General features: G+C 47.0%; 1 non-coding gene and 1 pseudogene across 1 annotated transcript; both read right to left on the minus strand.

The window, feature by feature from the left end:
- LOC137314528 (zinc finger protein 585A-like) overlaps positions 1–25,238 on the minus strand; it is a 915,457-nt pseudogene that overhangs the window by 413,253 nt on the left and 476,966 nt on the right.
- trnav-cac (transfer RNA valine (anticodon CAC)) lies at positions 447–519 on the minus strand. The gene has a single exon. It is a non-coding gene; the product is annotated as a tRNA-Val (tRNA).

Here is a 25,238-nt window from a genome sequence, read left to right on the forward strand (position 1 = left end):
CCCCTCCCTGCCACTGGGTAGGCACTGAGTCGAGGTTCAGACCAAACATCTGTTTTTTTGTGAAAAGGCAATTAAAACCTTCATTCGGGAATTATCCAGTCTCAAGTGAGCGGTGAAAGAAACAGTGACCCCGATGTGATGTGAACACGCAGCCTTTTGATCTGGAGTCAGACTTTTGCGCCACGCACTCTGAAGACAGGATACTGGATGTTATTATATATATGAATGTTTCTCAAACACCATTTCATTTATTGGTTGAATAGATAGGGCTGATCAAATCTCCGCCAGGTCCCACGGGGTGTGAGACCAATATCACGCTGGCTTTCATCGCCTGCTCCCAGCGGACTGCAATAACAGGGTTGGGAGATATGGACTTTGTTCACATTTAATCAGCAGTGTGAATCGTAAAATATTAACTCATTTTTTATGGGAACAAGGTTTCAAAATGTTTCTGCCTGGTTTCAAACCAGTGACTTTTCGCGTGTGAGGCGAACGTGATAACCACTACACTACAGAAACCTGATGGCTCAGTCACCGTGTTAGGGACATAAACCCTCAGCCAAACTAATTTCCGCATTGCTGTCCAGGAGCTCATTTCACAGGGATCCATTTACTGCGCTGTATTTCGGAAGGCTTCAGAGATGGTCAGTCAGGGAATCCCAGAGCATCGCGCCCACACAAACATTTCACTATGTTTTTTTCATGTGCCTGATATCCGACCGCAGTGTAAATTATGGCGAATCAGGCATGCTCAGATGACATTGATCACAGAGTGTTTTCTTGCAGCCAAATCACACATTAGAAAACTTGAAAAGAGATTTCGAGATCGGAGCCATTTAAAGTGCTCCCAGTTACTACAAATCAGAAATTAAAACCTGGCACCGGCTTCAGGGCTATCAGAATGAAGCAATGAACCAGAAAGTGTGGAAAAAAGGTGGAATTTTCGTCCTTGGGTGGGTTTAAACCACCAACTTTTCAATCAACAGGCGAACGCGCTAACCGATTGCGCCACAGAGACCATCCGGTGTTTTGATTTGCAAGATACACTAAAGCAGCGTGTCACCTAGCCAAAGTTACATGTTGCAGCCACAGAAATGCAATTGACCACTATCAGTGCTCCTTCTCCAGAAACAAAGGATGGGACATTGTTTGTGGAAACATGGAAACGGTCTGGTCTCGCTCACAGCGTCGATATCACCGCCAACCAGCTCTCCTGCAACCGGCGCGCCCAGCGGTGCTTTGTCTGTTAGTTCGTTGCACTGTGGGAGAACCTTCGCCACACTGACTGCAGCGGTTGAAAAGGCGGTTCACCACCACCTTCTCAAGGGCAATTGGGGATGGGCAATAAATGGCGGCCTCGCCAGCGACGCCCACATCCTATGATCGAATAAAAAAAAGTATTCTGAGCGTCCTGACGCTGATGTCAGGTTTTGATCCCTGATCTGCAGTAACTGGGAGCGCTTTCAATGGCTCCGACCTCTTAATTTCACTCATAACATCAGAGTAACTGTTCCAGGGGGACATGCCGACTCAGATGCGTCTTGGCCGCCTGTCTGGTCAGTCCTTTACTCGCCTCCAATTGCGTTTCCCAAAGCGTATCTACAGATTCACAAAGCTGTTTGTCATTTCGGTTCCTTTCGATTTGTCCAGCTCCCGAATGGCAATAATTTGCAAACCTGGTTGCAACCCTCCGCCTTGCATCGTGTCCAGGGATGGGTTATATGGAGAGACTGGAGAAGCTGGGATTGTTCTTGGAGCAAAAAAAGGTTATGGTGAGATTTAATAGAGGTGTTCAAAATTATGAGTGGATTTTGATCGAATCGATGTGGAGACGCTGTTTCCATTGGCAGGAGAGTCGATAACCAGAGGACACAACCTGCATTTTTCTAGCGCCTTTAATGTGGTAAAACGTCACAAGGTGCTTCACAGGAGCGTTATTAAAAAAAACGTGACACTAAGCCACATCAGGAGATATTGGGACAGGTGACCGAAAGCTTAGTCGGAGAGTTAGGTTTTAATGTATGTGTTAAAGGAGAGAGAGGTGGAGAGGTTTAAGGAGGGAATTCCAGAGCTTAGGGCCGAGGCAGCTGAAGGCACAGCCGCCAATGGTGGAGCGTTTAAAATCGGGGATGCGCAACAGGCCAGAATTGGAGGAGCACAGAGATTTGTTTTTCGTTCATGGGATGTGGGCGTCGTTGGCAAGGCCAGCATTTATTGCCCTTGGGAAGGTGGTGGTGAGCCGCCTTCTTAAACCGATGCAGTCCGTGTGGTGACGGTTCTCCCACAGTGCTGTTAGGAAGGGAGCTCCAAGGATTTTGACCCAGCGACGATGAAGGAACGGCCGATATATTTCCAAGTCTGGATGGTGTGTGACTTGGAGGGGCACGTGCTGGTGGTGTTGTTCCCATGTGCCTGCTGCCCTTGTCCTTCTTGGTGGTCGAGGTCGCGTGTTTGGGAGGTGCTGTCGAAGAAGTTTTGGCGAGTTGCTGCAGCTGCAGTGCATCCTGTGGATGGTACACACTGCAGCCACAGTGCGCCAGTGGTGAAGGGAGTGAATGTTTAGGGTGGTGGATGGGGTGCCAATCAAGCGGGCTGCTTTGTCCTGGATGGTGTCGAGCTTCTTGAGTGTTGTTGGAGCTGCACTCATCCAAGCAAGCAAGTGCAGAGTCTTCCATCACACTCCTGACTTGTGCCTTGTAGATGGTAGAAAGGCTTTGGGGAGTCAGGAGGTGAGTCACTCGCCGCAGAACACCCAGCCTCTGACCTACTCTTGTAGCCACATGATCTCGAAGGGTTGTAGGGCTGGAGGAGGTTACAGAGATAGGGGGGCGGCGAGGGCCATGTTGGGATTTGAAAGGAAGGATGAGTATTTTAAAATCGTTGCGTTCCCGGACGGGGGGTTTGACTGGAACGACACACGGACCCCTCCCGTCGCACGCCAGCAATTGTGATATCAAGAAAAAGGTGGCGTAGTAATTCTCCATTTCAGCGAAAATGGAGCGCTGGGGTCCGTAAACGTGTAGCGTAAAAGTTGAAACTCGCACCCACGATCATGAGGTGAATGCCTCGACCGACTGAGCTTGCCAAGCCTGAAGAAACTGTTAGTTCCTTGTCTGTTGTTGCAGCGAGGCGGCTGTTGGCTCCGCTCCAAGGGTTCAGTACAAACCATGAAACAGGTTCTCCTGAATTCCATGGTGTAGAAGGCAATCGAGTAACAAGTCGAGCAATGTATTCCGCTCAATCATTGATCATTCCATTCAGATCTTCTGCTTTTCAGCTGCACTTCCTCCCAAACATTGCAATTAATTTTGCTCAGTATTTGTTTCGCTAGTTTAATATTTTGTTCGCCGGCTTTGCCAGATTAACATTTTATTTCAATTATCAATGACAGGGAGCAATGAAGATCACTTGTCTAATTCCCTCGGGCCCATCAATGTGTCAGAATCAAGCACCCGGGCGTTTAAGCACCAACCAACTGAACGAAGACGGTTCACTCACTTGTCCCAACACCTGCTGTGCCTTAACTTGCTCACCGGTACCAGTAGTTTATTTTTAAATGACGCTTCCCTCCCTGACACCGCAGAACAAGTGACCAAAGTTCCGTTTATTGTTAAAAAGCATTAATTCCGAAATTATCCAGGCTTAAATGCATGATAAAGTTAAGAGCGACTTCCACGTGTTTTGACACCGCATATTCTTATTGATTTGGAATCAGATGCGCTACTATTGCGCTATGAATTCGATTGAGAGCATAGATTATGCATGTATATATAATTATTATACACTTAAATATGTATGTTTAATGGAGTGTTCCTTGGTGGTTGGCAATAGTTCATTGCACAAAAATAATTAAAGTCTGTGAGACACTTCATGTTTTTTTTAATCACCATTAATATGCTCTGTTGCACACTGAAGGAAATGCTAACTTGTTTGCCAAGTGACAATTGAAACGTTAATAAATCTTTGTGCTTTGCGTGTCATTAACTTTTATACCTTCCCATTTTACAAACTGTATTTTAGGAGTCTGCTTAAAAATGTGTAGTGCTTATTATACCAGGAATCTGGTGTAGCCGCTCTTAAATTTAAAAAGGTTGTAGCCCCTTTCACGCTTGAAGAAACTCGAACCTGGAGGTTTATGGGGAGCAAATCCCTACAAAATGCTTCACTCCGAGGTCAAATCGGGGACTTTCTGCGTGTAACTGGTGAACATGATAACCGCTACACGAAGGAAACAACAAACGTTTCGGGCTCAGGTCTGAAGTACGTGTCTCGGGAAAACATGAATTGCTGACTCCCTTTACACTGACTCTTTTCACGAACATTTCATCGATCGAAACTACACAAGTAACAGGGAAAAAATGTCAGTCATTAAACTCCCGAATTAGCCCCAAAATCTATCAATCTCAGTTTTGAAATTTTCAATTGACCCCCAGCCTCAACAGCTTTTTGGGGGAAGAGAGTTCCAGATTTCCACTTCCCTTTGTGTGAAGAAGTGCTTCCTGACATCACCACTGAACGGCCCAGCTCTAATTTTAAGGTTACGCCCCCTTGTTCAGGACTCTCCCCACCAGTGGAAATAGTCTCTATCTGTCCTGTCAAATCCTTTAATCATCCAAACACCTCGATTAGATCACCCCTTAATATTCTATACTCAAGGGAATGCAAGTCTAGTCTTTGCAACCTGTCCTCATAATTGCTTATCAAGGATAGCCACCAAAAACGGTTTTATGATGGGCTCGTTGGTTTCGGGGTATGATTTTCACTTCGGGGGTTATTGGGAGATCGTGTGTTCAAATCCCACAGCAGCCCTTATTTTACTTTTGATCTTGAACTTCCAAAGACAGAAAAGAACCCAAATCAGTCCACATGAGTGAAACAATTCCTATGATTCATACTATTACCTAACACAACTGCCCAACTTGGTTCTGATGAAAGGTCATTGACCTGAAACATTAACTCTGTTTCTCTCTCCAGAGATTCTGCCTGACCTGCTGAGGGTTTCCAGCATTTTCCATGTTATCAGAGTATCACTTCCCTCATCACCTAACTACACTCCTCCACTAGATGTCGCCTTGTGGTGCAAACAGGCTCCTTCCGCACAGCCAGGTGTTCTGCTTTAGGCATTAATTATAACGATAACTTTTGAACTTGTTAGTTAAAACATATGGCCTTGCCCATTGACCAGAGAGCAGAATGGTATTTATCTCTCCCCAGTACAGCCCTTTCCCGCTGCATCAGCTTGGAATGATACGTAGCAATCATACAGATGTCGCACCTCTCCTGCTTCCCCGTGAGCTGGTAAGACGAATAGCACACAATGCTGTCTGACACACATACACACCAGCTCTGAATGATTTAAAGGCCTTGTTATGATTGTCAGAGAATTGTTTATATCAAAAGGATAATTAAACTTACGAGTATTATGATATCAGCTAAAATCCAAGAATTTCTGGACTTCAGAATCTACTCGTCTCTATATTAAACATATGCATGCATATAAAATGAAGCAAATCTATCTTATGATTGTCGTTTCATTCTCCCAACAGAGATTTATACTTCCTTACTTAAGAGTCAAAAGCTAAAGGTTAATATTACTTCAATATAAAGACTAACTCTTTCCTCACATTGCAGATACTCCAAACTAATATAACACCTCAAATTGATAAAGCTTCTGAAACTAAAACAGTACCTCAAACTAATACAGAACCTCAAACTAATACAGTACCTCAAACAAATACAACACGTTAAACTAATACAGTACCTAAAACCAATACAGAACCTGAAACTAATATAATACCTCAAACTAATACAGCATTTCAATCTAATACAGTATCTCAAACGAATACAACACCTTAATCTAATACAGCACCTCAAACTGATACAGGTTCTGAATCTAATATAATACCACAAATTACGACAACACCTCAAACTAATATGCACCTCATTCTAATAGAGCACCTCAAACTGATACAGCAGCTCAAACTGATACAGCACCTCAGGCTAATACAATACCCCAAACTAATACCGTATTTCGAATTCATACAGCACCTCAAACTAATACAGCACCTTAAACTAATACTGTACTTCGAATTAATACAGGAACTCAAACAAATACCGCACCTCAAACTAATACTGGACCTAAACAAATACAGCACCTCAAACTAATAGTGTTCCTCAAACAAATACAGCATCTCAAACTAATAGTGTTCCTCAAACAAATACAGCACCTCAAACTAATACTGGACCTAAACAAATACAGCACCTCAAACTAATAGTGTTCCTCAAACAAATACAGCATCTCAAACTAATAGTGCTCCTCAAACAAATACAGCACCTCAAACTAATGCTGGACCTAAACAAATACAGCACCTCAAACTCATAGTGTTCATCAAACAAATACAGCACCTCAAACTAATAGTGTTCCTCAAACAATTACAGCACCTCAAACCAATAGAGTTCCTCAAACGAATCCAGCGCCTCAAACTAACACAGCACTACACACATAGGGTGGTAGAAGTTTGGAACTCTCTTCTGCAAACGGCAAATTGAAACTAGCTCAATTGCTAAATTTAAATCTGAGATCGATAGCTTTTTGGCCACCAAAGGTATGAAGGGATATGGGCTAAAGGCAGGTATATGGAGTTAGATCACAGATCAGCCATGACCTTATCAAATGGGGGAGCAGGCACGAGGGGTTGAATGGCCTACTCCTGTTCCTATGTTCCGATGTAACCCAAAACGAATCATTAACTCAAATGTCAAAGTCCGAACAGGACAAGCAGGTTGACCTTGACTGGCGGCGGATTTGTTAAGAGGATATTAAGCTGTAGGAGAAAGTCCCGTTCAGGAACTGCAGTTGTATTCAATTAATTTCGAGTCTTTTCTCAACATTAGAGCAGAGAAACACGTGGTACGTAATATCACCGCAGGGCTTTCCATGGTCGGCCTAATTCAGTACAACATCCCCAGTACATTTCGTCTGAAGCTCATCACCAGATGCCTTTCAAGTAACCTTTGCTGATTTGTTGCAGTTCAGTTTGGGTGTAAATAGAGTTGTTTCTTTACCTAGAGTTGTTTTGTGGAATTTGCTGCCCCAGGAAGCTGTTGAAGCTACATCATTAAATAAATTTAAAACAGAAATCGACAGTTTCCTAGAAGTAAAGGGAATTAGGGGTTACGGGGAGAGGGCAGGAAATTGGACATGAATTTAGATTTGAGGTTAGGATCAGATCGGCCATGATCTTGTTGAGTGGCGGAGCAGGCTCGAGGGGCCGATTGGCCTACTCCTATTTCTTATGTTCTTATGTTATCTACCTATCTATCTATCTATCTATCTCTCTATCCATCCATCTATTCAACTATCTATCGATATACATATCTCTCTATCCATCTATCTAACCATCCATCTATTTAACTATCTATCTATCTGTCTCTCTATCTATATATCTCTCTATCCATCTATCACACACACCGCTCTTCACACTCCCACTGGGGAAGGAAGGGCCGCTGACGGTCCACGTGTACAACACACATGTGCCCGTCATGGATGTGCTGACATTCCTCAGGAGAAACGTGGATGGCGCGGACTGGATCATCGACATCGAGGACATGTTCATGATCTGGATGAACGAGAGAAGCATCACGGCGACGCTGAGTGTGAATGGCCCGGGAAACTTCGCTCGCCTCCCCTCAAGCTTCGTGATTGGGACGAGTCGTGGGTATGCGGTGTACCAGGGGCAGCCCTGAGTGTGTCGCTCCTGCGGCAAACCCGGGCACGAGGCGACGTCCTGCAAGGCTGTGATCTGTAGAAACTGCAGGAAGACGGGCCAACAGACACTGGACTCACAGGAGGGCAGGCGACGCAGGTGAGGAAAGCCGCAGTCGTGGCTGCACCAATGGAGGTGAGACCCTTTCCCCCAATTCGTGGCCCACCGTGAAAGAGCCAAAGACCAAGAGGAGGACAAAGAAAAGGGAGGGAGCATCAAGAAAACCAACCAAGCCCCGACACTCAACCCCGAGACTCTCCCTGAGCCGATGGAAGGTGAACCAGGGGCGGAAGAAGGATGGACCTCACAGAAAAAGAAAAAGAGGAAGTCCTGTCGGATCAGGGGAACTGACGCCAAATGTGGGACCGGCAGCAAGAGGCACTTCGAGTCCTCAATGGACAACAGCGGCTGCTCCTCGGCTGATGAACAGGAAAAAAGGGGGAAGACCCCGCCTTCATCAAAGGAAGTGGCAAAACGCAACGGTGAATAGAGACACAGACAGCACGCTCCAGCTCCAGGGACTCGGGAGCAGTAACACCCCGCTCTGGGGCACCGGGAGAAGTGACACAGACAGCACGCTCCAGCTCCAGGGACTCGGGAGCAGGTATATCCCGCTCTGGGGCACCGGGAGAAGTGACACAGACAGCACGCTCCAGCTCCAGGGACTCGGGAACAGTAACACCCCGCTCTTGGGCACCGGGAGAAGTGACACAGACAGCACGCTCCAGCTCCAGGGACTCGGGAACAGTAACACCCCGCTCTGGGGCACTGGGAGAAGTGTCACAGGCAGCACGCTCCAGCTCCAGGGACTCGGGAGCAGGAACATCCCGCTCTGGAGCACCGGGAGAAGTGTCACAGGCAGCACGCTCCAGCTCCAGGGACTCGGGAGCAGGAACATCCCGCTCTGGAGCACCGGGAGAAGTGTCACAGACAGCACGCTCCCGCTCCAGGGACTCGGGAGCAGGGACATCCCGCTCTGGAGCACCGGGAGAAGTGTCACAGGCAGCACGCTCCCGCTCCAGGGACTTGGGAGCAGGAACATCCCACTGTGGGGCACCGGGAGAAGTGACACAGACAGCACGCTCCAGCTCCAGGGACTTGGGAGCAGGAGCATCCCGCTCTGGAGCACCGGGAGAAGTGGGACAGACAGCACGCTCCAGCTCGCGGGACTCGGGAGCAGTAACACCCCGCTCTGGGACACCGGGAGCAGGGACGCATCCAACGCACCCCAAATCCGGAACACTAGGAGCAGCACGACAGTCACGGAGAACGCACAAACAGCAAAGGCCGTGGAGCTGGACTTGGCCGCAGAAGTGACGGACATACCACCACAAGAAATCCCGCCGTTGACCGCCGAACGCAGACCCTCTCCCAAAGGAGGACAGGCCTATGTCGTCAGCCCAAGGACTGTCCAGAAGTTCCTGCACATGACACCAATGCAAAATCTGGCCCCAGGGTTGGAAATGGACGGTAACGTTGAACCTGGACTGATGCAATTGGAAGACGTTAGTGGTTGTCGTTTGTATTTTAAAATGGTTTTCAAAATTGCATCCTTAAACGTGTGTAGTATTAAAGCTACTACACGGTGTGCTGAAACTCTGAACGACCTATCGAGGGTCAAGAAGGACATGCTGTTCTTGCAGGAGTGTGTGATCCCGCATCTTAGCAACTACCGACAGTGGTCACGCATTTGGACCCACGGGCAGTCGAACTGGTCGGGAATCAATGATAGTCAATCCTCGGGCCTGGGGATTCTGCTGCAAGGACTTCAATTCACCATCACCAAGGTTAAGGAGGTGGTGGAGGGCCGCCTGCGCATAGCAGACATTCTGTAGAAGAACAACCCGCTCTGACTGTGGCCAACATAAAAGGGAATGCCAAAGTCTTCTACAGGCATGTAAGCAGTAAACGTGTAATAAGAGGAGGGGTGGGCCTGATTAGGGACCATAAAGGAGATCTACTCTTGGAGGCAGAGGGGATGGCCGAGGTACTAAATGAATACATTACATCTGTCTTTACCAAGGAAGAAAATGCTGCCAGAATCTCAATAAAGGAAGATATAGTTGAGGTACTGGATGGGCTAAAAATTGGTAAAGAAGAGGTAATTGAAAGGCTAGCTGTGCTTAAAGTAGATAAGTAACCCGGTCCAGATGGGATGCATCCCAGGTTGCTGAGGGAAGTAAGAAACGATAATCCGGGACAGAATTAACAGTCACTTGGACGAGGGTGAATTGATTAGGGAAAGTCAGAACGGATTTGTTAAAGGCAAATCGTGTTTAACTAACCTGATAGAGTTTTTTGATGAGGTCACAGAGAGGGTACATGAGGACAGTACAGCTGATGTGGTGTCTCTGGACTTTCAAAAGGCGTTTGATAAAGTACCGCATGGTAGGCTTGTCATCAATATGGCAGCCCATGGAATAAAGAGGGCAGTAGCGATATGGATACAGAATTGGCTAAGGGACACGAAGCAGAAAGTAGTGGTGAATGGTTGTTTTTCGGACTGGAGGGGGTGTACAGTGGTGTTCCACAGGGGTTGGGACTGGGACCACTGCTTTTCTTGATAGTTATTAATGACTTGGACTTGGGTGTACAGGGCATAATTTCAAAATTTGCAGATGGCACGAAACTTGGAAGGGTAGTGAACAGTGAGGAGGATTGTGATAGACTTCAAGAGGATATGAACAGGCTGGTGAAATGGGCGGACACGTAGCAGATGAAATTTAACGCAGAAAATTGCAAAGTGGTACATTTCAGTTAGAAAAACGAGGAGAGGCAATATAAACTAGAGGATACAATTCTAAAAGGCGTACAGGAACAGAGAGATCTGGGGATATGTGGACATACATCGTTGAAGGTGGCAGAACAGTTTGAGAAAGCGGTTAAAAAAGCATACCGGATCCTGGGCTTTATCAATAGAGGCATAGAGTACAAAAGTAAGGAAGTCATGATGAACCTTTATTAAACACTGGTTCGGCCACAACTGGAGCATTGTATCAATTTCTGAGCACCGCACTTCAGGAAAGATGTGAAGGCCTTAGAGAGGGTGCAGAAGAGATTTACTAGAATGATTCCAGGGATGACGGACTTTAGTTACGTCGATAGACTGGAGAAGCTGGTGTTTTTCTCCTTGGAACAGACAGGTTTCAAGGAGATTTGATGGAGGTATTCAAAATAATGAAGTGTCCAGACAGAGTAGATAGCGAGAAACTGTTCCCTTTGGCAGAAAGGTCAAGAACCAAAGGGTGTAGATTTAAGGTGACTGGCAAAAGAAAAGGAAAAACTTTTCGACACCGCTAGTGGTTATGATCTGGAATGCACTGCCCGAGGGAATGGTGGAGGCAGATTCAATCATGGCCTTCAAAAGGGAACTGGATCAGCACTTGAAAGTAAAAAAAAGCAGCGCTACGGGGATAGGGCGGGGGACTGGGACTAGTGGATTGCTGTTGCATTGAGCGGCACTGATTCGATGGGCTGAATGGCCTCCTTTCGTGCTGTAAACTTTCTATGATTCTATGATTCTAATGTGTACGATCCTCAACACCGAGATTCTGGAGGTCTTCCAGCATCTCCCGATGCTGCTGGCGACGTCCAGGCCGATCGTTCTCGCCGGAGGCTTCAACTGCATCATCAATGCGGCTGGACGATCCAGCGGGGGCGGCGGAATACTGGACACCACTTCCAAACTCCTGATGGAAGCAGTGAAAGAAGCAAAGCTTCATGTCGTCTTCAGCAACTCGGCAGACCGAGCGCCGCAGAGGTACACCTGGTCCAGGCCAGACGGCACTGTCCGTTCCAGGATAGACTTCCTATTTGTGTCCCCAACACTCAAGATCAGGTCCACCCACGTCCAGCCGGTGTTTCTTCCTGACCACTGCCTCCTACTGGCCGACTGTCAATCGCTGGAGGACAAGAGGGCGGGGAGCGGGATCTGGAAGCTGAACGTGGGACTGTTGACCCCGGAGAACATCAAGGAACTAAAGAGGGATTACACAGGTTGGAGGACCGTACAACCCCCCCCTTCGCCTCCACGGTGCACTGGTGGGAAGCGATCAAGTCCAACATCAAGCGGTTCTTCATCCTCAAAGGCGTTCAGAAGACGAGAGAGAGGCAGAGGGAATTGGCACAGCTCCAGAAAAGCATTCAGGATATGCCGCAGCTGCAGTCGATGGGGGTCGATATCTGGGAGGAACTGCAGGAAGTGAAGGGTCAGTAAGCCTCGCTCTTCTTCTCCGAGGCCTCAAGGAAATCTTCCAGCCCAGAGTCCGCTCCGTGGAGCAGGGTGAGAAATGCTCGGGCTACTTCTTCCAGAAGCTGCACAGAAAGACCTCTGAGATCAGCAGCCTGAAGGAGGAAGACGGCACAGTGACGTCTTCACAGGCCGACATACTGAGGATCAGCAAATCCTTTTATGCCGGGCTGTACAACACGAAGTCCAGAGACAGCACGGCCTCCCAGTCCTTCCTGTCCTCTATCATGGAGGTCTTAGAGGACAGCGAACGGGGGAGCATGAATCGGCCACTGACCTTGGACGAGCTGACAAAGGCCGTCCAGTCCTTCGAGAAGAGTAGAACTCCGGGGAGTGATGATTTACCAGTTGAGTTGTACTTGGCTCTGTGGAACTGGATAGGCCCAGACATACTGGATGTGTACGGAGGTTTGTTTCTGGCAGGCAGCATGTCAGAGTCCATGAGGAAAGGCATAATCACCCTCATCTACAAGGAGAAGGGGGAGAGGGAAGAAATCAGAAATTGGGCACTCATTTCCATGTAAGTGTTGACAACAAGATTCTGTCTAAGGTCATCGCCAATTGGCTCAAGTGTGCTCTGGAGCGAGTGATCCACCCGGATCAGGCCTGTATTGTACCCGGCAGGAAGATCTCCAATAGACTTGCGCCACTCAGGGATACGATCGCCTATGTGCAGGTCAGCGGGGTGAACACTTGCCTCATCAGCCTGGACCAGGAGGAGGCCTTTTACAGTATATCCCACACGTTCATGATGGACGTGCTCTTCAAAATGTGTTTTGGGGAGGGAATCCGCGATTGGATCTTACTGCTCTACATAGACATCTGTAGCACAGTCCTAATCAACGGGCAGGAGTCGGAAAGCTCACGGATCAGATCTGGAGTCAGGCAGGTCTGTCCTCTCTCCGCGGCCTTGGTCGTATGTTGCATCGAGCAGATTGCTTCGTTCATCAGGTAGGATGCAGATATCAGTGGATGACTATCATAGGCAGCGGATGCTCTCAGGTTTAGTCCTCCCAATACATGGACGACGTCACCGACTTTTGCTCCGATCAGCAGTAGGTTCACTGTCCTCAGCACCACCGTGAGCTTCCCTCGAGGCTGCGGCGGGGAGGAGGTCGTCGTCCATCTCCTGGTGGGATGCCCTTTGGTGCAGAAGGTCTGGAGACAGATGCGTTTGTATCTGTCACGGTTCATCCCCAACACCTCATTAACACAAGATGCTGTGCTCTACGGGCAGTTCCCCGGTACGCACACCAAGACAGATATCAACTGCTGCTGGAAGACCATCAACTCGGTGAAGGAGGCCCCTTGGTCCGCCTGAAACCTGCTGGTCTTCCAGCTGATGGAGCTGTGCATGACCGAATGTTGTCCACTGACATACTGCAAGGTCCAGGAGTATGTGCTGAGGGATGTAATGAAGCGAGGTGCAGCCTATGCAAAGGGACTATGGGGAAAGACCACCGTGTCAGGCCATTTCACCATGTATTGTACAGAAAGTGCTCGAAGAATAAAATTTTGGGGCACAGATACACAAATCACTAAAAGTAGCGACACAAGTTATAAAAGGCAAATCAAGCATTGGGGTTCAAATCTGGAGGCGTAGAATTGATAAGCAAAGCAGTTATGTTAAACTTGTGTGAAGCCTAGTTTAGGCCACACTTGTAGTACTGTGCACAGTTCTGGTCTCCATATTAGAGAAAGATATAAAAGCATTGGAGAGAGGGCAAAAAAGATTCACAAGGATGATACTAGAAGTGAGAAGACATACTTATCAGGAAAGGCTGAACAGGCTGGATCTCTTCTCTGCAGAAAGGAGAAAGCTGAGGGGTGACCTGATAGAGGCCTTTAAGATAATGATCGAGTTTGGTAGGGTAGATGGAGAGAAAATGTTTCCACTTTTGAGCGAGTCCAAAATTAGAGGTCATAAATATAAGATAGTCACTTATAAATCCAATAGGGAATTCAGGAGAAACTTCTTTACTAAAGAGTGGTAAGAATATGGAACGCGCTACCACAAGCAGTAGTTGCGGCAAATAACGTAGATGTATTTAAGGGGGAGCTAGATAAGCACAAGATGGAGAAAGGAATAGGGTATCCTGATAGGGTTAGATGAAGTGGGGAGGGAGGGGGCTCGTGTGGAGCATGAAAGCTGGCATAAACCAATTTCGATGTAAGTCAATGCACTATTTTGACGGTGGTGGAAGAGCAGACGGACCTGGTGGCGCATATTCACAAAACTTTGAAGGTAGCAGGGCAAGTTGATAAGGCGGTTAAGCAAGTGTACTTCATATATGGGTTTCTAAACAGGGGCATTGAATACACAAATAGGGAAGTGATGTTGAACGTTTACAAAAGACTGGTTAGGCTTCAGCCAGACTATTGTGTGCAACACTGGGCATCACACGTTAAGAAGGATGTCAAGGCCTTGGAGAGGGTTCAGTGGAGACTTACCAGGGTGATACCAGGGATGAAGGACTTCAGTTATGTGGAGGGAATGGAGAAGCTGGGATTGTTCGCCTTAGATCAGAGAAGGTTAAGGTTAAGATTAACCTCATAGAGGCGTTCACAGTAATGACGGGTTTTTATAGAGCAAATAGGGGAAATTGTTTACTCTGGCATGCCTGAAAGGATGGTGTCCCTTTTAGAGGCTGCCTTCGTGTCAGAGACTCCAAATTCATATCTTAACTGGGAAACTGCAGGAATAGAGTGAAACGGGTCTGTTTTTGTCCCGGGATTCAATGTATAATATGGAGAAATCTGTAAAATGTATAAATGAATCACCAGGAATGAACATGGTCAATACAATTATATGAAAACTGTAAATGAAGCCGCTGATTTTCGGACCAGTCCTTTCTGAGCGCAGCTTTTCACTTTATTCCTGAGAGAGGTCTCATTAAGACAAGTTCTGAACTTTGAGAAGTTTGTGATATATCCACGTCATCATTAACATCGGAGGCAAAGCTGCTGAAGAAATGTGTTTGTTCAGATGACTGTAACTAATAGCAATGATCAGGGGTATAACCGTGTCAGTGGAGATTTACCCCCTGTATAAATCAGGGATCGCTGTAATGAATCCACACAGACTGCCTGCCGGAGCTGCGGTTTCCAGGCCAACAGAAGTCATTGCTTCTCACAGAAATGGGATATTCAGTAATGTATCAGATAGAATGTATTTATTATCCTGTTCTTGCAACCGTTGGGGTTCCAGGTAAGCCATTATCTCAGCTGTTCATGGTGTAAATCCATATTAACTCTGCTACTGTACTTGGCACTATTTTTCTCCCATCGTGTATTACGCAGTGGACTGTTCTGTTCTATCAGTTGATCGACTGTCCTAAGTCTCTTGTCTTTTTGTCTTGCAGCAGTTGCATTGTATGCGTTATGATCTTGTGTATCTAACCTTGGCATTGTTACTGAAATATTGTCTGTAAGGAATGCTTTGGAATAAGGTGTCTGGGTTAATAGCTGGTATCAGACCACCGGGAGCTGTTAACAGTTTCATGTTGTGGAACTAACCTGTCCTGGAATATTCTTTTCATAAATGTGTTTTCAGTGATTGGTCATGAGACAGCTCACGGTCTCGGTGTTACAAGGAGGCAGTGCAGTGTCCTCCCTCCCCAATAACATGCTTCAGTTTAACTGGAATTTCAATGTATTTCTTGGTTATCACTGTTATGAAAGATTGTTTCATTGTGTGTGTATCTGACGCCGCTTCAGATGTCTGATTACTGAACTGAGTTTGATGCTAATTCTTTCAATCTCATTCTCTGATTAACTGTGGATGAATTCACTGTAAAATGCAATATTTTGAGGTTATGTTGTATCAGTTTGCACTTTATCTGTTGGAATCACGAGCCCTTCTCTTTATCTGTAGATTATAAGTAGCAGCGATGATGTTGGTGTTTTGTTAATTGAACAATGCCGCCATCTAACGCTGTACTTTGTAATTACAGGAGAAGGAATTTCAATTATTGTGAGAGATGTCTGGAAGAGGGATTCAATTCTGTTTATTCCATGCATTATAGATGAAGTGAAGAGTGTCGGTGAACAGGTGGAGACTTGGATGATCTGTGGCCATATTAAACTGTTCACAGATGCTTCACCATTTAACAAACTGACATTAAGAATAGGATCGTTGGAACACGGGGCTGGTGAAGAGAAAGCAGGCGCAGGATGTTAGGATTTACTCGGAAGTGAAAAAGGGGCATTGAGAAAGAGAGTAGAGAGAGTGCGGAGACATAGAGAGGAGCGATAGAGAAAGTAACTGAGAAGGAAAACGAGAGTTAGGGGGAGAAGAAAGGAGGGAAAGAGAGAGACAGAGAGAAAGATACACACACAGAGACCGAGAGAGGAGGAGAGAGAGAGCAGCAGCGGTGTGAATAATTGATCGGAATGAACTGGTGAAACTTCCAGTACAATTATGAAGAGGAAATGTGACTTGAAGGCGTTATTAGGATGTTGTCAGATTGTGAGAGTTTTATTGTACTCTCGCCGGGTGTGTTTATCGATATCAGGTCCTCAGTCTGTTCATGTGAATGTTCCATTTACTTGTTTACTGATTGAATACATAAACATAATTGAAATGTAATTAAAGAACAAAATCAGTGATTTCTTTACCGCATTGAATTATTGGGATATTTTATTCTAAAGACTGTGTGTCAGCTTCATTGAATAAAGGACGAGGCTAATTCAATTATTGTATTTTAATGTAATTTTAATTGATTGTGCAAATTAAATTTATTGAACATATTATGCAACCAATGAGCAGTTCATTGAAACTGATAACCAAAGTAATTAAAGGTTGAATTTATTGAATGGAATATGTTACTGGGACCTATAGATTAGATTTCCTCTAACACTCTGCTGCAGTCTCTCCCTGTGAATCCCAGCCTCTCCTCCCACTGCATTGAATCATCTGTCTCCTCATCCGTTGCCTCAGTTTATTCGTTTTCCCAAACCATCTGTTCCTGAATCCTCTCCAGCTCCGACATGTCATTTTCCTTGTCTTTCTCCCAATCTCACTCACTCGTTCGGCCTGCAGCTGCCTCTTCCAATCCAATCCGAAGATCAAACTCACCGCCACGGATCTTGGTCTTTCCCGTTTTGTGCCGGTCCGTGTCGGCTCTCTTCACCCAGAGCAACAAACCAGCAGCACCTCCCCCTGTCCTCTCATCTTCCCGGCTCTTCGCTCAATTTCTCGTCCATCTGGAGCCCGAATCCGGATTTAACCTGTTGAATTCCCGGTCCTTAAAATCCCTTCTCCCTTCGCCACCGGCACTGCGCCCTCACTCAGCCCTTCCAGTGGATCAGGTGCTCACTTTATTCACTTCCTGTATCCATCTCCCAATTCATTATTGATCATTGTGTTTAAAAACATTTCTCTGCCCGAAAGCGCTGCCCAGGTCAGTGAATCAGTTTCCACCCTTTGCTGCAGCAACAAAGCTGGAAATTTCACCCCAAATCCTGTCAATCTGATACTTTGCCTCCAGGTCTGATCAGTAATTTTTCTGCTTCTGTCTCTTTCTCCTACAGTTAACTTGGTGGCGATTGTGATCCTGTCCCGAGGAAAGTGCGGTCTCTCCAAATGTATCAGTCGCTACCTGGTGGGAATGGCAGTGGCCGATCTCCTGGTCGTTATCACTGGTGTTGTATTCAGTGGGATTGGTGAGATTTATTTCCCAGTTTCATTCTTGACCATTACCCCCGTGTGCCGTCTCATTCTCACGCTCAGTTTAACAGCCACAGCGACCTCTGTCTGGTTCACAGTAGCTTTCACCTTTGATCGATTTGTGGCCATTTGTTGTCAGAAGCTGAAAACAAAATATTGTACTGAGAAAACGGCAGCTGCTGTTATCGGGGTGGTAAGTGCGCTGAGCTGTTTACTAAACATTCCCGGGTACTTTGTATTTGACCCGGAATATATAATGGACAATGTACCCCGGGGTTGTGTATTGAAACCGACCTTTTTCACTTCACCCGAATGGGCAGTGTTTGACTTGTTTAGTCTTGTGATAATGCCTTGTCTTCCATTCATTCTGATTTTGTTGTTCAATGTTCTCACTGCCAGGCACATTGTAGTGGCCAGTAGAGTCCGCCGGGGACTCCGGGGCCGCAGCAGTGGAGAAAATCACAAGGATCCAGAGATGGAAAACCGAAGGAAATCCATCATTTTACTCTTCAGTATATCAGGCAGTTTTATATTGTTATGGAGCACATTCATTTTTTATTTTATTTCTCTGCGTGTAACAAACGCCCAGTACTATACGGCCAGTGACATTGAGTCAGCCGGATTCATGCTTCAACTTCTCAGTTCCTGCACCAACACGTGTATTTATGCTGTGACCCAGACTAAATTCAGAGAGGAGCTGAAGAACGGCGTGAAATGCCCACTCAATCTAATTGTTACATTAGTTAAATCATAGAAACATCTGAAGATTTTTCATCCAAAATTAAATAGAGTCAATGAGAGTAGATTTTCACGTTTGGCAGTGGCGTAAGACGGGCGGTGTTGGATCGGGCGCCCGTTATTCAGTGCACCTGATTTTACTATCCATTGACATCAAAGTAACTGATATCAATACAATACTTTAAATAAATGTGGAAATACCAGACAGGAATTATATTTTACCCGACAAATGCGGTGTTGTGAAATGATACAAGATGTGATTCTAACATGAAATTGCTTGATGTTATTTGTCTGGAAATAATATGATTTCAATATTAAATGTTTTATCCTGAAATGAAAAAAATCAAATCCTCCTTTTCGGTTGATGATTATTTCCCATCACACTCACTGCCCGGTGGGATGGACTCAGGGTGAGCTGTCAGGGTCAGAAAGCGTCCTGTTCATTGGGACATTTGTTTTGATCAGAACAGAGTAATAATGGACCAACACCCGGACCGTTACTAACTGGTAAAATATTAATGTAATTTCAAACTCCAGTGGGGAGTTCTGGAGATTGTTTCCTCTCTGAGCTGTTGTACAGCAATATTTACTCACTGAAGCGAGATTAATGGGACATGAGTCTGGACCTGGTGACACAGATCTAAAAGGAAACCTCCTGTCACATTTCTGATACGAGCAGGAGCTGAGAGATTTCTCACGGCCGCAGCAGGTCAATGGAAAGCTCTCCTGCTTCTCCTTGCTCAACAAATTATAAGTTAAAAAGAAACTCCTCCGTGTTCCGGACCACTCAATGCCCATCGAAAGGACGGCTCATCCACCCATTTGTAACCAACATTAAATGGTGTCCCACGTACGTCATAATACTCTGATTTACATATTACACGTGACCTGACCAGAATATTTCCCTCCACATGTTTTGAACCGATGCAGTTTGAATCAATGGACCAGCTTGTGGGCTTCGAAGATTGATACTCGGGCGTAGGTCCGGCCGCTCCTCTCAGGACCCTACCCACGATGGTGAAGGCAGGAACGTCACCGATGAATGGACTGTAAGTAACCTGACACCATTTACTCGTCTCTACCACCCCATTTCCGCCAGGCGGGGATACTTAAAATCGGCCACACCTTTCCTGACCTACGCCCTAGTATCAATCTTCGAAGCCCACAAACTGGTCCATTGTCTCAAACGCCACCGGTTCACAACACGTGGAGGGACATTTTCACCATCGCTGGGGGCTGATCTGGTAGAGCGGATCACCCGCCCATCATAGAACCGGCCCGATTTTAATTTCTGGTCTGTCCAAGCACTGAAAGTGAAATTACCCCCACGTCTCTGACCCCAAGGTTCGCCAGGTGTGAGAAACACATCAGACAGTGTTTGCCAAACACTGACATGGATATGGGCGATTGGATCGGTGTATTCATGTAAAAGGTGATAACCTCCCTCCACAGAGACAGGACCCCTATACCATGGAATCGAAGAGGGTTTCACCCCCAACAGTTCAGTAACACATTACGCTGTGCTCTACGGACTGTTCCCCGGGACACACACTGAGACAGATATCAACTGCTGATGGAAGACCATCAACTCGGTGAAGGGCGCCTTTTGGTCCGCCCGAAACCAGCTGGTCTTCCATCTGAAGGATCTGTCCATGACTGAGTGTTGCGGACTGGCACACTCCAAGGTCCAGGAGTACGTGCTGTGGGACGCACTGAAGCAAAGTGCGACCTATGCAAAGGCTCTATGGGGAATGGCCACTGTGTAAGGCCATTTCACTTTGCATTGTACAGCATGTATTTGAAGATATGTCCCCAGTTTTGAATTGTAATAGTGGAATCGTCGTATGTACGATCTGTATTGTGTTGTTTTGAATTGGTACTGTGATATTTACATTGAACTGTGTGTGTCCATAAATTTAATGAAATAAAGTATATTCAGAAATCTAAAAAATGTTCATGTCTCACCGTGTCTGTTATTGTTGGACAGTGAACAGTGGAAACAGAGCTGGACAGTAAAGATGTGGGGAGTTATGCAAAGAGCATTTATTGCAGGCATTAGGTGAGAAATAGGAGTATTTTCTTAATGGTGAGAAACTAGGGACTGTACAGGAGTAAAGGGGTTTGGATGTCCAGGTACACCAATCAATAAATGTTTTTGCGCATGTATAAAAAATAAAGATCCCAATTTCAAGACTGTCACAGCCTTATGTGAGTTTGGAGATTTCTGTTTTAAATGCAGATTATTGCATTTCCGGTTTTTACCCTTTTTTGTACATTTCTGTCTTTATTTCATTCTTGCAGATTTTACATTTGAAACAAAATCTCCAAACCCTGTGTTCTGTGAATGCTGACTCCAGGCCCTTTGATTGACAGCTCTCACCTCCAACCCAGACCCCCGCCTCCTCCTGGACTGACTCCTCCCATCACGTGACAAGCGAAAGCGACACGAAGCGGACGGAGCGCCCCCACCCGAGGGACGCTGCGCATGCGCCGCGCGGTCCCTGTGCCACATTCCCACAGCAACAGGCCAGCGCTTGGCGGGCGAGGGCGCGACCGACAGAGGGAGGGCCCGCACCCAGGAATGGTGCAGTAAGGGCGGTCCGAGCTGAAGCTCATCCGATTCCAGGCCCGAGCGGCGTTAATGGGGCCGCGACCCCTGGACGGAGGAACCGCGACCCATGGGACGGAGGGGGGAGACGGGAGAAAGGTCTGATGGAGGAGTGAGATGGTCTGAGGGTGGAGAGGTGGAGAGACGGGGAGGGGAGGGACTGAAGGGGAAGACTGGAGAAGGGACTGATGGGGAGGGGGAGGGACTGAATGCGGAGAGATGGGGAGATGCGGAGTGAGGGACTGAGGGGAGAGACGGGAGAAAGGACTGATGGTGGACACGGGAGAAGGGACTGATGGGTGAGTGAGATGGACTGAGGGCGGAGAGGTGGAGAGACGGGGAGGGGAGGGACTGAAGGGGTAGACTGGAGAAGGGACTGACGGGGGGAGAATCTAAGGGCAGTGAAGTGGGGAGACGGGGAGGGGAGGGACTGAAAGGAGAGAAGGGAGACGGGAGAACGGCCTGCTGGGTAAGGGGAGGATCTGAGGCCAGTGAGGTGGGAAGAAGTGGGGAGGGGATGGATTGAAGTGGGAGACTGGAGAAGGGACTGATGGGGCAGGGGCAGGGTCTGAGGTTGGAGAGTTGGGGAGACGGAGAGGGGATTGACTAAATGGGGAGATGGGAGTAGGGACTGATGGGGGATGGGAGGGCCTGACCGGGGAGAGGTGGGGAGACTGGGAGGAGAGTGACTGAGTGCGGAGACGGGTGGAGGGACTGATAGGGGAGAGGGGGAGGGAATGATCGGTGATGGGGAGGGACTGAGCGGGGAGAGGTGGAGAAATGGGGAGGGGAGGAACTGAGCGGCGGAGAGGACCTCTGGGTGAGACGGGGAGGGACGGGATGGTGAAGGTCTGAGGGGGAGAGGTAGGGAGATGGGAATGGGAGAGACTGAGGAGGGTAACTGGCGGAGGGACTGACGGGGAGGGGGACGGTCTGAAGGGGCGAATTGGGGAGACGGGTGGAGTTAATTGGGGCCTCCTGCGTAATCTGTAAATATTGACTCTCACAGCGCCAAGTGTCCAGCTGGTATTATAACTGGAGATCCATGTGCTGAAGGATAGAATACTAAAGCCTGGTCTTCAGTTGCTTCCAAACCTTTATTCACAGAGAACAACACAACCCACCCCCTGGATAAGTTCTCGTATATATTGATACAAGAGAGTCCCCAATTGATACGAACCATCTGAATACAATTAACACTAATTGATATAAATCACATGGATACAATTAACAGCTGGGCTCGGGGGAAGGGGAGGATGGAGCGGTCACTCTGCCGTCTCCCAGTCAAATGGGCAGTGAGTCGGAGCCCAAAAGTGACCGAGAATCAAACAGCACAGAAAGAGGCCACTCAGCCCATCACGCCTATGCCGACTCTGTAAATTGTCTTTTCCACACTGCCTGAGGAAGGGGAAAGCCCCCTAAAGCTTGTGGGATTAAAAATAAAATCGTTGGACTATAACTTGGTGTTGTAAAATTGTTTACGACTCTGTAAAAGGGCGAGCAGATTAGTCCAACTCCAGTGCTCTTTCCCCACAGTGTCGCAAATTTCCCCCCTTCAAGGATTGATCCAGTTCCCTTTTGAAAGTTATTATTGAATCTGCTTCCACCACCCTCGTCTCCTCACCTCCCCACCTGGCTCTTTTGTCGATTATTTTCAATCTGTTTCCTCTGATTACAGACCCTTCTGCCACTGGGAGCAACCCCAGCTTCTCCAGTCTCTCCGCAAACTGACGTCCCTCATCCCTGGTACCATTCTGGTAAATCTGCTCTGCACCCTCTCCAATGCCTTGACATCCGTCACAAAGTACAATACCCAGAATTGGACAGAATTACTCCAGCTGGGGCTTAACCATTGATTTATAAAGATTTAGCATAACTTCCTTGCTTTTGTACTCTGTGCCTCTATTTATAAAGCCAAGGATCACGTGTGCTTATTTAACAGCCTTAACACCGCCCTGCCATCATAAAGTCTCTCTATTCCTGCACCCCATTGAAAATTGTACAACAAAAAAAACCGTAATTGTTACTTTTTATTAAGTGGGTTGCGCTGGGTATCTGGAGGCTGTAATTCGGTGAGTAGAAAGCAGTGAGAGGATAAGTCTGCAGATTGATTTTGGGAGATGGAGAAGACGGCGATCGTTGATTCAGACAAGGGAGGGAGGTGGTCTTTGAGACCGTCCGTGCTCTGTTGTAAGATCTCTCTGTGTGTGTATCTTGTTCCAGCTATTCCCATTTGTACCTGTGACCTGACTGGGGGAGTCTGCGAACTCGCCTGTCGCTGTGACCCTGACTGTTCCCCCGCGGACATCAATGTCTTCTCCACCTCTCTGCCGGGCAGTGAACCGTAAGTTTCTGTTCGTGTGTTGCAACACTGACTCCCGGTCCGGCAATGCCTCGATTTTAAAAACCTCATCCTCGTGTTCAAATCCCTTCCTGGCCTCGCCCCCTCCATAATTCTGTAACCTCCTCCAGCCCAACGACCCTCCGAGATCCCTGTGCTACTCCAATTCTGGTCTCTTGCGCATCCCTAGTTTTGATTGCTGCACCTTTGGCGACCGTGCCTTCAGTTGTCTTGGCCCTAAGCGCTGGAATTCCATCCCTAAATCTATACAACCTCTCCCTTTCCTCCTTTAAGATGCTCCTGACAACAGCCCTCTTTTCTCAGTTAACTGATCTCACCTGGTGCGGAACTGAGCCCTAGAAAGTTTATAAACAGAATAACTGAGACCTGGGAGTGAGTTACAGACTGGAATCTAATCGAGGGGCTCGGGTGATTTCTATATGGAATAACGGATACCCGGGAGAGAGTTACAGGCTGGAATCTAATCGAGGTGTTCAGCGTGGGCTGGGGGTGGGGGGTGTTGTTATATATAGCATAACAGATACCCGTGAGTGAGTTACAGGATGGAATCGAATTGGACGAAGCGCAGGGGAGTTCTCTCAGGCCAAGTGGGTTCTGGAAGGCTATGAACACTCTCCCCTTTCATGAACTCTACCGAACTATTTTAATCTCCTCACGTAGCCCATGTACACTCTCCCCCATCATGATTTCTACCCATCCATTTAATCTCCTCCCACAGCCCATGAACACTCTCCGCCTTCATGCTCTTTACCAACCCATTTAATCTCCTCCCACACCCCATATATACTCTCACCTATCATGGACTCTACCCGCCCATATAATCACCTCCCACAGCCCATGTACAGTCTCCCCTAGCATGGACTCTACTCACCCACTCAATCACCTCCCACAGCCCATGTACACTCTCCCCTATCATGGACTCTAGCCACCCATTTAATCTCCTTCCACAGCCCATGTGCACTCTACAATTCTGATCTCCATATTATAAAAAATATAGAGAGGCACTGGTCAAGGTGCAAATAAGATTGACTAGGATGATACCACAACTGAGAGGTGATATGTATCAGGAAAGATTATGCAAGCTAGGGCACTTTTTTTCTAGAAAAGAGAAGACTGAGGGGAAACTTGAGACAGGTCTTTAAGATTAGGAAAGCGTTTATTCGGGTAGAATTAGAGAACACGTTCCCACTTGCAGGGAGACTAGTGCTAGGGGCCACAAGTAGAAGATAGTCATTCATAAATCCAATCGGGAATTCAGGAGAAACTTCTTTACCCTGAGAGTAATTGGAATGTGGAACTCGCTACCATGAGGAGTTGTTGAGGTGACTAGCATAGATGGATTTAATGGGAATTTAGATAAACAAATGAGGGAGAAAGAAATAGGAGGATTTGCTGATAAGGTTAGATGAAATAGAGCGGGAGGAGGCTTGTGTAGCGCATAAACACCGGCATGGACCTGTTAGGCCGAATGGCTTGTTTCTGTACTTTACATTCTATGCAATACCCTATCATGGACTCTACCCACCCATTTAATTTCCTCTAACAGCCCATGTACACTCTCCCCTATCATGGACTCTAACCACCCATTTAATTGCCTCCCACATCCCCTGTGCACTCTACACTATCATGGACACAACCCTCCCATTTAATCCCCTCTCTCACCCGATGTACACTACACCTAATCATGAACACTTCAAATTATCGCACAGCCCATCTACACTCTACCTATTATGGATTCTACCCACCTATTTAATGTCCTCCACAGCCCATATACACTCTAATTATCATGGATTCTACCCACCCATTTCCTCAACTCCCGCATACCACGTACATTCTATCTTATCATG

This window comes from Heptranchias perlo, unplaced genomic scaffold, assembly GCF_035084215.1.
Source record: "Heptranchias perlo isolate sHepPer1 unplaced genomic scaffold, sHepPer1.hap1 HAP1_SCAFFOLD_52, whole genome shotgun sequence".
Taxonomy (NCBI): domain Eukaryota; kingdom Metazoa; phylum Chordata; class Chondrichthyes; order Hexanchiformes; family Hexanchidae; genus Heptranchias; species Heptranchias perlo.